The following is a 16,343-nucleotide window of genomic DNA, read 5'->3' on the forward strand; positions in this document are numbered from 1 at the left end:
TTTTCATTATTAATCATTTATTTATTTTCTTTCTCATTTGGCCAATATCTCAGGCACCTTTTGAGCTGGGAAGCTAATATTTGGACATGAGTGACCAAGTGATGTGGCTATCAAGGATATTTTTGATTTATTGATTAATCATTTCATCTATTAAGTATTTATTGATTAATCGATTAATTATTTATTGAGTAATCAATTAATTATTTATTTTTTTATAAATGACTTATTTAATTAAATTTCTAAAAGATACATCTTCGGATGAAGCACTACTGGTTTAGTTATGCGATTAGCCAATTGATTATGAAAATATTTTGTGATAATCTTTTATTGATTTTAATTATACAATTAATCAATCAATTAGTGTACACCTCTCCCTCCCAATGCAGCCTCAATGAGCTGCACTGCGGTATTGCCGGGCGCCGGAGGCGCCCCGGCAATGCCGCGCTGCAGCATATTTAATTATTTGGCATGGGGCGGTGTACTTTGAATGTATGTGTACTTGTTATTTCTTTTTTTGGTATGGATTTGTAACAAAGTCTCTGGAACAAACTCCCTCACTCTCTTCAATCCCACTCCTCCCTCCAGGTCTTTAAAACAGCTGTTCACCACCATCTCTTCCCCCATCCAAAACCTTCATCTTTTCTACCCCCGCAAATTCACCCCAGATCCACTTTTCTGAAATACCGACTTCTTTCCTGGAACTTCTAGCAGTGTCCATGTGTTTTATACCTCTCTCACCGCCCCCCCCCCCCCTTCCCATGCCTCCTCCCCCCAAGCCCTCTCGCTCCCACAGATCTCCCGATGTCCCTGCTCTCAAATGTTGTGCTTGTGTGCTTCCCCCTCTCTCCCCATCTTGTCTACCACTCCCTTTATTATATGTTTTTTGTGTCCGTTTTTTGTGTGATTAATGTTAGCTCTTACACGAGCCTCTATCTTGTATACAAAAAAAAAGAAACAAGTACACATACATTCAAAGTACACCGCCCCATGCCAAATAATTAAATATGCTGCAGCGCGGCATTGCCGGGGCGCCTCCGGCGCCCGGCAATACCGCAGTGCAGCTCATTAAGGCTGCATTGGGAGGGAGAGGTGTACACTAATTGATTGATTAATTGTATAATTAAAATCAATAAAAGATTATCACAAAATATTTTCATAATCAATTGGCTAATCGCATAACTAAACCACTAGTGCTTCATCCGAAGATGTATCTTTTAGAAATTTAATTAAATAAGTCATTTATAAAAAATTAAATAATTAATTGATTACTCAATAAATAATTAATCGATTAATCAATAAATAATTAATAGATGAAATGATTAATCAATAAATCAAAAATATCCTTGATAGCCACATCACTTGGTCACTTATGTCCAAATATTAGCTTCCCAGCTCAAAAGGTGCCTGAGATATTGGCCAAATGAGAAAGAAAATAAATAAATGATTAATAATGAAAATAAATAAATAATAATCATAAAAAAATTAAATTGGTAATCAATTTGGTCAGAGAACACATAAACTACCACTATTTCATCAGAATCTGTAACTTAAAAAAAAAATTTTTTTGGGTCATTAATCGAATAATTAAATAATTAATCGATTAATTGATTAATTAATAAATCAAAAATATCCTTTGCAGCCAAATCACCTGGTCATTGGCATGTCCAAATATCAGCTTCCTAACTCAAAAGGTGCCTGAGTTAATAATGGTCAGAAGAGAAATGAAATTTAATTAATTAAATAAGTACTTAATTAAACGCTAATAATTAAATAACTCCTCAATTAATTGATTAATCAAAAAACAAAAAATACCGTTTTTGACAAAGGACTTGCTCACTATTGTGCCGAAATTTCAGCTTCCTAGCTCAAAGGATGGCTGAGATATCGTCCGGACAACCAAGGAAACAAGAAAACAAACAAGTACACATACATTCAAAGTACACCGCCCCCATGCCAAATAATGAAATATCCTACAGCGCGGCATTGCCGGGGCGCCTCCGGCACCCGGCAATACCGCAGTGCACCTCATAGAGGCTGCGTTGGGAGGAAGAGGTGTTCGCTAATTGTTGATTAATTGTATAATTCAAATCAATAAAAGATTATCACAAAATATTTTCTTAATCAATTGGCTAATAGCATAACTAAACCAGTAGTGCTTCATCCGAAGATGTATCTTTTAGAAATTTTATTAAATGTCATTAATAAAAAATTAAATAATTAATTGATTAATCAATAAATAATTAATCAATTAATCAATAAATAATTAAGCAATTAAATGATAAATCAATAAATCAAAAATATCCTTGATAGCCACATCACTTGGTCACTGTCATGTCCAAATATTAGCTTCCCAGCTCAAAAGGTGCCTGAGATATTGGCCAAATGAGAAAGAAAATAAATGAATGATTAATAATGAAAATAAATAAATAATAATCATAAAAAAATAAATTATTAATCAATTCGGTCGGAGAACACATAAACCACCACCATTTCATCAGAATGTGTAACTTAAAAAAAAAAAAAAATTTTGTCATTAATCGAATAATTAAATAATTAATCGATTAATTGATTAATTAATAAATCAAAAATAGCATTTGCAGCCAAATCACCTGGTCATTGGCATGTCCAAATATCAGCTTCCTAACTCAAAAGGTGCCTGAGTTAATGGTCAGAAGAGAAAGGAAATTTAATTAATTAAATAAGTACTTAATTAAACGCTAATAAATAAATAACTCCTCAATTAATTGATTAATCAAAAAACAAAAAATACCGTTTTTGACAAATGACGTGCTCACTATTGTGCCGAAATTTCAGCTTCTCAGCTTGAAGGATGGCTGAGATATCACCCGGACAACCAAGAAAGCAAGAAAACAAACAAACAAACAAACAAGAAACCAGAGTGAAAACTGAGTACTCTCTTTCAGCGTGCGTCACTGCCGAGCCCCCTTCGGTGCCCGGCAATGACGATTTGCAATGCCTGGAGGTGGCATAGGAAAGGAGCGGTGTACAACAAGAAACCAGAGTGAAAACTGAGTACTCTCTTTCAGCGTGCGTCACTGCCGAGCCCCCTTCGGTGCCCGGCAATGACGATTTGCAATGCCTGGAGGTGGCATAGGAAAGGAGCGGTGTACAAAAGAAAAAGAAAAAAGTACTTGCGGCATTGACAGAACATGATGTTCCCCTTTAGGCTGGGGACATCTTAGAATCTAGATTATTGTTGACCGAAGTCATTTATCTTTCTGATTTTTGTGAAAACCAACTTTACCATTTTCCTGATGACGATCCACCCTGTGTAGAATGATATCACTTGTGGAAAAGACCGACGTCTGTGGAATGTCTTTCATCAGCCGTGGACTGGATAAGCTGCTGGTCAACTCTTGGAACATGAGGTTCAATGCCAGCAAGACACGCTCACACACTCCCCTTCCACACTCCCAGGTTCAATGCCAGCAAGACATGCTCACACACTCCCCTTCCACACTCCCAGGTTCAATGCCAGCAAGACACGCTCACACACTCCCCTTCCACACTCCCAGGTTCCATGCCAGCAAGACACGCTCACACACTCCCCTTCCACACTCCCAGGTTCAATGCCAGCAAGATACGCTCACACACTCCCCTTCCACACTCCTAGGTTCAATGCCAGCAAGACATGCTCACACACTCCCCTTCCACACTCCTAGGTTCAATGCCAGCAAGACACGCTCACACACTCCCCTTCCACACTCCCAGGTTCAATGCCAGCAAGACATGCTCACACACTCCCCTTCCACACTCCTAGGTTCAATGCCAGCAAAACACGCTCACACACTCCCCTTCCACACTCCCAGGTTCCATGCCAGCAAGACATGCTCACACACTCCCCTTCCACACTCCCAGGTTCAATGCCAGCAAGAAAAGCTCACACACTCCCCTTCCACACTCCCAGGTTCAATGCCAGCAAGCCACGCTCACACACTCCCCTTCCACACTCCCAGGTTCAATGCCAGCAAGACACGCTCACACACTCCCCTTCCACACTCCCAGGTTCAATGCCAGCAAGACACGCTCACATACTCCCCTTCCACACTCCCAGGTTCAATGCCAGCAAGACATGCTCACACACTCCCCTTCCACACTCCTAGGTTCAATGCCAGCAAAACATGCTCACACACTCCCCTTCCACACTCCCAGGTTCCATGCCAGCAGGATACGCTCACACACTCCCCTTCCACACTCCCAGGTTCCATGCCAGCAAGACACGCTCACACACTCCCCTTCCACACTCCCAGGTTCCATGCCAGCAAGACACGCTCACACACTCCCCTTCCACACTCCCAGGTTCCATGCCAGCAAGACACGCTCACACACTCCCCTTCCACACTCCCAGGTTCCATGCAAGCAAGACACGCTCACACACTCCCCTTCCACACTCCCAGGTTCAATGCCAGCAAGACACGCTCACACACTCCCCTTCCACACTCCCAGGTTCCATGCCAGCAAGACACGCTCACACACTCCCCTTCCACACTCCCAGGTTCAATGCCAGCAAGACACGCTCACACACTCCCCTTCCACACTCCCAGGTTCAATGCCAGCAAGACACGCTCACATACTCCCCTTCCACACTCCTAGGTTCAATGCCAGCAAGACATGCTCACACACTCCCCTTACACACTCCCAGGTTCAATGCCAGCAAGACACGCTCACACACTCCCCTTCCACACTCCCAGGTTCAATGCCAGCAAGAAAAGCTCACACACTCCCCTTCCACACTCCCAGGTTCCATGCCAGCAAGACACGCTCACACACTCCCCTTCCACACTCCCAGGTTCCATGCCAGCAAGACACGCTCACACACTCCCCTTCCACACTCCCAGGTTCAATGCCAGCAAGACATGCTCACACACTCCCCTTCCACACTCCCAGGTTCAATGCCAGCAAGACATGCTCACACACTCCCCTTCCACACTCCTAGGTTCAATGCCAGCAAAACACGCTCACACACTCCCCTTCCACACTCCCAGGTTCCATGCCAGCAAGACATGCTCACACACTCCCCTTCCACACTCCCAGGTTCAATGCCAGCAAGACATGCTCACACACTCCCCTTCCACACTCCGAGGTTCAATGCCAGCAAGACACGCTCACACACTCCCCTTCCACACTCCCAGGTTCAATGCCAGCAAGACACGCTCACACACTCCCCTTCCACACTCCCAGGTTCAATGCCAGCAAGAAAAGCTCACACACTCCCCTTCCACACTCCCAGGTTCCATGCCAGCAAGACACGCTCACACACTCCCCTTCCACACTCCCAGGTTCCATGCCAGCAAGACACGCTCACACACTCCCCTTCCACACTCCCAGGTTCAATGCCAGCAAGACATGCTCACACACTCCCCTTCCACACTCCCAGGTTCAATGCCAGCAAGACACGCTCACACACTCCCCTTCCACACTCCCAGGTTCCATGCCAGCAAGACAAGCTCACACACTCCCCTTCCACACTCCTAGGTTCAATGCCAGCAAAACACGCTCACACACTCCCCTTCCACACTCCCAGGTTCAATGCCAGCAAGACATGCTCACACACTCCCCTTCCACACTCCTAGGTTCAATGCCAGCAAAACACGCTCACACACTCCCCTTCCACACTCCCAGGTTCCATGCCAGCAAGACATGCTCACACACTCCCCTTCCACACTCCCAGGTTCAATGCCAGCAAGACACGCCCACACACTCCCCTTCCACACTCCCAGGTTCAATGCCAGCAAGACACGCTCACACACTCCCCTTCCACACTCCCAGGTTCAATGCCAGCAAAACACGCTCACACACTCTCCTTCCATACTCCCAGGTTCAATGCCAGCAAGACAAGCTCACACACTCCCCTTCCACACTCCCAGGTTCAATGCCAGCAAGACACGCTCACATACTCCCCTTCCACACTCCCAGGTTCAATGCCAGCAAGACAAGCTCACACACTCCCCTTCCACACTCCCAGGTTCCATGCCAGCAAGACACGCTCACACACTCCCCTTCCACACTCCCAGGTTCCATGCCAGCAAGACACGCTCACACACTCCCCTTCCACACCCCCAGGTTCAACGCCAGCAAGACATGCTCACACACTCCCCTTCCACACTCCCAGGTTCAATGCCAGCAAGACACGCTCACACACTCCCCTTCCACACTCCCAGGTTCCATGCCAGCAAAACACGCTCACACACTCCCCTTCCACACTCCCAGGTTCCATGCCAGCAAGACATGCTCACACACTTCCCTTCCACACTCCCAGGTTCCATGCCAGCAAAACACGCTCACACACTCCCCTTCCACACTCCCAGGTTCCATGCCAGCAAGACAAGCTCACACAATCCCCTTCCACACTCCCAGGTTCCATGCCAGCAAGACACGCTCACACACTCCCCTTCCACACTCCCAGGTTCCATGCCAGCAAGACACGCTCACACACTCCCATTCCACACTCCCAGGTTCCATGCCAGCAAAACACGCTCACACACTCCCCTTCCACACTCCCAGGTTCCATGCCAGCAAGACACGCTCACACACTCCCCGTCCACACTCCCGGGTTCCATGCCAGCAAGACACGCTCACACACTCCCCTTCCATACTCCCAGGTTCAATGCCAGCAAGACATGCTCACACACTCCCCTTCCACACTCCCAGGTTCAATGCCAGCAAGACACGCTCACACACTCCCCTTCCACACTCCCAGGTTCAATGCCAGCAAGACACGCTCACACACTCCCCTTCCACAAGGATCGGCAATCGAAAGATCCAATCCACTTCTCTGGGCAGCCATTGGAAGACCTGGAGTCTTGGGAACGCTTTCGCCTCTCTACCTGCCAAAACCTTTTGTGGGAGGATCACATCACCAAACTATCATCAAAGGCGAGTCGCCACTTCGGGCTGGTCCTCCTGAATCACACGTTGCTCCATTTGCGGTAGTCGAAAGCAAGGCATTCCACACCCTTGGAATCAATCTCAGGACAGTAGTTGTATTCTCAAGTACTCACTCTCTCTCCCACAGCAGGTGGGTGTGCTCTAGTTTTATGCAACCCTACATCTGATTTTGTTCCTCCTGTCCACTTCAACTTCTGCCCTCCCCAAGCCACCCCTGGTAACCTCCACCACCGAAGCTGGCATGGAGGTTATCTTTTCACTCCTGTTTATTTGTCTGTGAACAGGATATTTCAAAAAGTTATGGACAGATTCGGACAAAATTTGGTGGACAGGTTGGGTATGTGAGGAGGATGAAATGATTACATTTTAGTGAAGATGAGGAACCGGATCCATACCCGAAATTTTTTGAAATGATTCTTCACCATTGAGAGATGGAGCCAAAAACAATATGTAGCATGATATCTCAAAAAGTTATGAACGGATTCATATGAAACTTGGTGGACCGGTTGTGTGTGTGACAGGAATTATAAACCAGACATTGATAGCTAAATAAGAGTTGTCTTGTCCAATTTGATTCTATATGAAAGTATACATGTTACTCATTCAAAACCACAGATAAGTTTTTTTTTAAACCAGATTTCGTCATAAATGTGCTATAATTCCTTATTTTTGCTTCCGGCATCCACATGGGTCTTGAAGAATACCCTAATGCGAGTTGTTTAAGACCAAATGCTGAGTTTTAACAAAAAGTGCTGACAACAGTGAGATATATAAATTTGGCCATCCCTCTGTGCACGTGAAAGTTTTTGATTTGTCTGAAAGGTCCATTTGTGTGTAAGCATTGGTCAGGTCCAACCTTGTAAATGTTTTCCCGCCCATGAGAGCTGTGAACAGGTCCTCGGCCTTGGATAGAAGATAATCCATCCAGTTTTGAGTTGTGATTGATGGTAGTCTTGTAGTCATACGTAAGCTCTCATTAGCTTGCAGCATGGGTACATTGGAGCAGCCCAGTTGGAGTAGTCAACTGGAGCAGCCCATTTGGAGTAGTCAACTGGAGCACTCCATTTGGAGTAGTCAACTGGAGCAGCCCAGTTGGAGTAGTCAACTAGAGCACTCCAGTTGGAGTAGTCAATTGGAGCAGCCCAGTTGGAGTAGTCAACTGGAGCAGCCCATTTAGAGTAGTCAATTGGAGCCGCCCAGTTGGAGTAGTCAACTGGAGCGATGATTCCTTTATCCAGTAGATGATCTAGTTCCTGCTCGATTTTCGCTGGCTTCATGTATGGTACAGGTCTAGCCCGATGAGAAAATAGGCCTAGCCTCAGCATCCACATGTTGACCTTGGTGCCTTTGAAAGGGCCCACACCTTCACGGAATAGATCAGGATACTTGTCGACAATCTATGCGCATGCAGCACTGGTGGACACACCATTCACATTATGCCGGATGAGTCTGAAGACCTTCAACCATTCTCTACAAAGTAAAGCCAGACCATTTCCCTTTGGGACAAGCAACGGTAAAGCATGGGGGGCACCAGGTAAGGCATGGGATGCACCATCGTACTCAACGGACACAATGGCTGAGCCGATCACAAGCAAAATTTCACCGGTGTGTTTTCAGTTATGCTGACACAGGTGTGATCCCCGGAACCTTACCCTGTGGATACAGCGAGGTGAACATGTCTTCACACATAATAGATCTGAAAGCACCGGTATCGATCACCATTTCCATGGGGGAATGATCGATTGTCAGTCAAAACAATCGGAGGAAACGGAATAGTCCTCACCTTTGACTGTGGTAGGGTCTGTTGTGATGCTGGTTACGTGAAGCATGTGATCAGTTGATTCTGCATTATCATTGTCGAGATCAACATCAACATGGTGAGTGGAAAAGGTGGGTTTGGGATATCAGGCAACGCCAGCAGGTCATGCCGCCAGTCTTCTTTGGACGGTATGTCTCGTGGGCAAATGCAGGTGGCGAAATATGACATTTCTCTTGATAGATTCCCTCTCTGTGCACATCCGGCATTGACCTTGTGATGACACATAGACTCTCATCTTGCGTACACACACTGGCAACCTCGGTGACTTTCTTGATGTCTGGATCCATCTCTGAGAGCAGTTTATGCAAGATGGAACCACTGTTAATTCCAATCACAAAAAGTCTCTTGGCATCTTGTCCAGTCTTGCGCCAAACTCACAGTATTTGGCCAGATATCTGCGATCAGCTCCAAACTCATTCGTCGATTGGCCCTCACTTCCTTGGTATGTTAAACTTGTACCTCAACAGGATTTTCCTGGCTTAGGGTGGAAGTTCCTCTGTCCCAACTAAACCATCCCAATGTATGACTTGTCGTGGGGTTTTGCGGGTGATTGGAGATCTTTCATCAAACTGTAGGTCTGGGACCCGCACACAGTCAGCAGAATAGCACGCTTTTGAGGTGCGTCAGCAGCACCATCTATTCTGTTCGTCCTGTCTCTTGTCAAGCCATGCAGTCATCTGAACTCGGATTTAATTCACTCAAATTCCCTATGCCGGCAACTGCCATCACAAAAATAAAACACAATACATGAGCTCGAACACAATCCAGCTCCTTGTTGCCACTGAAAACTTTTTACGAGACTGATGGCATCGCAAATCGAGAGATTGAGAGAGACAAGGCGACCGTCCAGACAGCAGTTTATTAACCAGAAGTAATCACATGTCAAAAGCACTTGGACGCCCACCAGGTGGTGGAGTCCAAAATGGATGTGACATCACAGGATGTTACATCCCCCTACTCATCCCCAATCTCCAAGAGCATGGGGGAAACAACACCTAAATTGGGGTCTATATTAATATTTGTGTAGCTTTGTTGGTACCTTTATAAAATGATCACTTATTGCTCTACATTCGTCTCATTTAGTCTGGGTTCTGACTTTGACTTTCTATCCCTGATTAGTATCAGCTGTTTCTGCTCCTTGATTATGGCTGTTATTGGTCTGAATAGAGATCGTATTACCTATGAAGATCACCTCTCCCCCTCAACTCCAGTCTCTCAAGCTCATTGTGCCTCCTCACTCTTTTGATGTGCTTCCTGTCTTTGCTCGGCACGTGAGCATTGCAATCAACATGTCTGTATGTTTCTCAGCAGAATAACTCAACAATATGAGCAGATCGAATTGCCAAAATTTGGCACAGAGCGTCATGTTGTTCACAGATGCGAGTATTGCAATACTCACGTGCCGGCCTATGGTGAAGGTGGACAGAGGTTATGTTTTTACGCCTCTGTCTGTCTGTTTGTCTGTGAACAGGATATCTCAAAAAGTAATGAACGGATTTGGACGGAACTTGGTGGACAGGTTGGTTGTGTGACGAGAACAAGTTGATTCGATTTTGGTGAACATCCATATCTGGATCTGTCCTATCATTGAGATACAAGGTTCAACTTGGCGGGGGTATGCGCTCTACCGGGTGCCGTTCTAGTATTCTTATATTGTTATCAGGGCTGGAAAGCTGAAACTTTCTTCACTATATATCTGAATTCTTCTCGATCAAAATATGCAAACCACATTTCATTGAGTGCTTTGGTGAAGCCACAGTGATGTAATAATCTGAGAACACATTTTTTGCTCAAATGTTGGCCTATTTTAAGCTGTTTTTTTTCATTTTCACAGGTACCAAAGGAAGTATATATTGCTGCTATTTTTTTGAAGACATATATGTCCGTAGATGATGCCGATATGCAAGAACCTTTGTATATACTGTCGGACCCCGCTATTCACGGTTCCGCTATTCGTGGGTTCCGCGTATTCACGGGTGATAAAATGCGATCTGTTTCTCTATTCGTGGAATAGTGTCCTGCTAATTCGCGTTTTTTTTCTACTTGCGGCTGTGTTCCGTGAAATCCCGTTTTGTTTTCATATTCGCAGCCGTGTCCTGCTAATTCATATTTGCAGCCGTGTCCTGCTAATTCGCGGTTTTTCAGGTGCGCAAATTTTTTTTTCTCGAGCTGTTAGCTTCACATACGGTATTTATAAAACCTTCATGGATTATCGTCGACATTCGCTGGATTTGCCTCGCCATTCACGGATTTTTCCTCTCGATTCGTGGATTTTCGTGACTCGGGAACCTATCCCCCTTTTTCCATTGAAACAATGCCCTGCTATTCATGGGTTTCACTATTCGTGGATTTTCCAGGAACATATCCCCCGCGAATAGCGGGGTCCAAGGATATTGGTAGTTTAAGGCTAGTTTTAGCACGTTCTCTGAAGCCCCTCCCTATCCATTTTCTAAACCCAAGGTTTGGGGTTGGGATATGGTTCCTTTAAATGTAGTTGTTGATTTTTGTACAAAGGAGCTGTAATGTTCCACTATATATTTTAGCTATCCACTGTCGGAAAGTGCGAAGGAAATTCCGTTGTATGCTCTGATGTTGTCACAGTGATGTAATTATCTGGAGAATTACTTAACTTTACCTGCATTATTTATACACCCTTGGCAAGGTTATGGTGACACTTTCTGAAGTGATAAGTAGTCCAGGCCTATCCAAAATGGTGACCAGTTTCATGACTTGGAAGAAATTTTGATGTAAACTTTAAATTTCGAATGTATTAACTCACATGATGTCGGTGAAATTCACTTTACCAAAATTGATGGTGAGTTTTAAGATGGTCCCAAAATGTAATTATGCTATACAGTACTGTTTACTCCATTTTGGATGCTCATCTGCCTTGGTAGATCTTTGTGAGCATGAGTGGATACATACAATGAGCTGAAATCAGCCTGAACTTGTCAACATCTCAACTGAGCTGGTAGCATCACAAAACGTTACACAATACATCAATAATGCACATAAAGTGGGGGAAGAAAGCCTCCCAAGATTTCAAAAAGAATCCTCTTGAGACTGATCCTCCCACTGAAGCATTCCATGGCAAGTTTACCAAACAGGGGCTGAAAACATTCTCTGATTTGACCACAAAGAAATGAGTGATGCAAACAAAAGGCAAGGAAATAATTCTACAAGCAGACAGGAACTTGTTTGCTCACATAATTCTTGCTGCTCAGAGCTGACAACTGGATCTACACAAAGTACTAACACACGCACCAATAGATCGTATTCCCTGGGCTTTGGCAATGTAAGATGGATCTCTGCGAAAAACTAACAAAGCAACATTTGCGAAAACGCTAGTCCAGAATGTGAGTGCAGCCAAAACTATCCCTATGCCCACTTGTATTATATTGATGGAATGAGTCTGGTGCGATGAATTAAGGAAGGGAATCTGACATTTGCAGCAATGTCTTTTTCATTTCATGAAGGATCGGGCAGCCAGAGGATTGATGTCGTTTTTAACGTTTCCCAAAAAGTGTCTCTAAATAATATTCAGAGAGGCAACCATGGAGTAAACGCACGCCTGCAGTTTAAAAACAGCTGTGGGTTACACAATCCATCAGAGGATCTTCTCTCTCCAGCAGCAGTCGTGCCTGCTGGTCCTTGGCCGAGCGCATCTCAACTTCTGTGAGTCATCTTTTCCTCTTCTCAACAGCCCTGATGGCTCCATCTCCAGGTCCCCTAAATCGAAAGGCAACACCTGTGCTTCTCAAGTTTCAGCCAACTCTACTCTGTATGACACCAATATAACTCGTCTTGCTTTTCCGAAATCCAACTCCTGTCATCTGGGTCATCAACTCCTGGCAATGAGGTCATCTTGCTTTTCCAAAATCCAACTTGTGCCTGTCATCAAATTTTTCACTCACAAAGTTCGCCATACCATACCCTGCTCTCCCGGTCTTGTCAACAAAGACAATGGTTCAAAAAGGCATTCCTGCTATTGTCATAAAACTCTGTGCTCCTGAAATTACTCATACAGTCACGTGAAAAAGTAAGTACACCCCATGTAAAGCTTTGACTTTTTCAACATATTCCAACATGCAGCTATTTGATCTTCATTTCAACAATATTGATAGATAAAGGTGAAATAATATAACAAATATCATGAAACATTTACATTTTGTAGTCCATTGTATAATTTAAATAAACATAAATGCAAATTTCGCATGTGGAAAAAGTAAGTACACCCCTACATTTATCACTACTTCAAATACCTAAAATTAGAATCAGGTGCACCAGCTCAGGTGCAAATGATTAGAACATCGTTAGAGAGGATCTTGGAGGAACCTGTCTGATTTAAACCTCAGACATTTAGTTTGGTTTGCTCTTTGTTGTTGAAGTGTGCGGCGTCACCATGCCTAGATCAAAAGAGCACTCTGAGGCCTTCAGAAAGAAGGTTATAGATGCCTACGAGTCGGGGAAGGGATTTAAAAAGATCTCCATTAATTTGAAATCAATCATTCGACTGTCCGGAAGATCATCTACAAGTGGAGAAGATCGCAACAACTGCCAACTTGTTCAGGCCAGGCCGCCCCAGCAAGTTCAGCCTGAGAGCAGACCGCAAGATGCTGAAAGAAGTCTCTAAGAACCCCAGAATGTCATCATGGGACCTACAGGTAGCTCTTGCCACTGTTGATGTCAAAGTGCACGAGTCTACCATTAGAAAGAGGTTGCACAAATTTGATCTGCATGGGAGGTGTGCCAGGAGGAAACCTTTGCTGTCCAGAAAGAACATCAGGGCAAGACTAAAGTTTGCCAATGAACACCGAGGCAAAGACCAGCACTTCTGGAACAATGTGCTCTGGCCAGATGAGTCAAAGGTAGAGCTATTTGGCCACAGTACCAGAAGACATGTTTGGCGAAAACCAAAGATAGCATTTGACCACAAGAACCTGATACCAACTGTAAAGCATGGTGGTGGAAATATTATGGCTTGGGGCAGCTTTGCTGCATCAGGGCCTGGGCAGCTCACCATCATAGAATCCACTATGAATTCTTCATTGTACCAGAGGGTGCTTGAGGATAATGTGAGGCCATCTGTTGGAAAGTTGAAGCTCAACCGAAGGTGGACCTTGTAACATGACAATGACCCTAAACATACCAGTAAATCCACCAAGGAATGGCTGAAAAGAAAGAATTTGAGGGTTGTGGAATGGCCAAGTCAAAGCCCGGATCTAAATCCCATCGAGATGTTGTGGGGGGATTTGAAACGAGCTGTGCATGCAAGAAACCCCTCAAACATCGCACAGCTGAAATAATTCTGCATGGAGGAGTGGGCAAAAATTTCTCCCAGTCGATGTAAGAGACTGGTAGACAGTTATAAGAAATGCCTACTTGAGGTTGTTTCTGCCAAAGGGAGCAATACCACCTATTCGAGCCAAGGGTGTACTTACTTTTTCCACATGCGAAATTTGCATTTATGTTTATTTAAATTATACAATGGACTACAAAATGTAAATGTTTAATGATATTTGTTATATTATATCACCTTTATCCATCAATATTGTTGAAATGAAGATCAAAAAGCTGTATGTTGAAATATGTTGAAAAAGTGAAAACTTTACATGGGGTGTACTTACTTTTTCACGTGACTATGTCTGTATGTCTGCCCTGTCCCAAGCAGACAGGAAATTACACTCATACACACATATGTCTGCCCTGTCCCAAAGAAAGACTACATCTCTGAGGCTTCCAATCAAACACTTCCAATACCAATTGTCTTGACCTCCAATCTCAACTTTTATCTCATCAATAAATGCTTCTCACAATAATCAACTTTGAACCCACCTCAAATCTGCTCTCTTTCCTCAAGGACAATGAATATTGGCTTCCGCAAAGTCAGGTCCACTGGTGACCTCCTGGCCTATGTTGTCAATAAATGGTCTTCAGCTCTCAAGCACTGAAGAGAAAGTTGAGTTATTGTGCTGAACATCAGCAAAGCCTTTGACATGGTCTGGCACAAAGGGCTCCAAGCTAAGCTCCCAATGTATGGTATTCATCCTCAGCTCATCTCGAGATTTTCCATCTTCCTTGCTGGGGGATCTATCTCTACCTGCATTGATTGTGCCCTCTCCAACCCCCACAATATTAATTTTGGTATCCCCTTGGGTTCTCTCATTTCACTCTCCCTCTTTCTTGTTTCCATCAATGACCTCCTCACAGCTACTAACAATACTTTCCATTCCTTTGCTGATGACTCCACCATCCTCTCCTCCACTCGTTATAAATCTCAGTGCACCTGCTCCTAGTGTATTGCTGCCCAGCAATGACGTTATGCAGCGTCTGGAGATGGCATAGGAAAGGAACGGTGTACAATACGCGACTTTCCAAATGACATAATCCACCTAAGAATGCTCGGTATGCAGGCAGAGAAACCCCAGGAAACTTGCATGATCGGGGTGAAATAAAGTATATCATGGATCCAGGATGAGGATTGGTTCCTGAAACGGCTCACAAAGCTCTAAAATAATTCGAAAATACTTGGAAATGTACCTGAGAGAAAAGGTCTTACGTGCATCTGCACAATGAAAGACATGGAGAACTTTCTCAGCTCGCTAAATGGGCAGCTCGTACTGCAAACTCCCGACATGTGCAAAGCCCATGTGAGGCAGTGCAAGGCCTGAATGAACGGGTGTGGGCTGCACAACCTCCCCTCTCCCCACCCTCTGTTCCCCCCCGACGGATTGCTACCACTGAATGGAACGCGTATCTGGATTATGTGCTTCTGAACACCAATGGGAAGGACATATCTGGGGATTGTGAATGTACAGGGGGGTAGGTTTAAAATGATGATATTTACTCTTAATCATGTTGGGTAAGAGGGGAAGGGGGAAGTGGGAGGGAGCCATAGGAGCTGTGAGTGAGAGCTGTTATTGTACACGACTCCTTTCCTATTCCATCTCCAGGCGCTGCATGACATCATGGGCGCTGAAAGGAAGTACTTGGTTTTCATGTGCGATATCTCAGCCATCCTTTGAGGTAGGAAGCTGAGGTTTGGGCACAATAATGAACAAGTGCTTTGGCAAAAACAATTTTTAAAATTAATTAATTACTTGAATAATTACTTGAATAAATTATTATCGATTTATTCAGCACTTATTTATTTCCTTTCTTATCTGGGCAATATCTCAGGCACATTTTGAGCTAGGAAGCTGATATGTGTGTTATATACAGTGCCTTCCATAAGTATTGGAACAGTGAAGTCAAATTTGTTATTGCTAAAGACGCAAGAAATTTGGATTCGAGATCAAAAGATTAATATGAGGCAAGAGTACAGAAGGTCAACTTTTATTTATTGGTATTTCTATACATATATGTTTCATTAATGTAGAACAAAAGCACTTTTTATGTTCGGTCCCTCCATTTTAGGTAAGCATAAGTATTGGAACAAATGACAACAGGTGTTTCTTCTTACTCAGGTGTTTCTTATTGCATTGCTTGTTCACACATAAAAGAGCTGTAAATGTCTAGTCTTGGTTTTAGCCTTTGCTTTTGACTTGGGAGTCTGCTATTACAGTCAGTAGGCATAAACCAACATGAAGACCAAATAACTGTCTGTGAAAGAAAA

Source organism: Myxine glutinosa, chromosome 6, assembly GCF_964187855.1.
Source record: "Myxine glutinosa chromosome 6, kmMyxGlut1.1, whole genome shotgun sequence".
Classification (NCBI taxonomy): Eukaryota; Metazoa; Chordata; class Myxini; order Myxiniformes; family Myxinidae; genus Myxine; species Myxine glutinosa.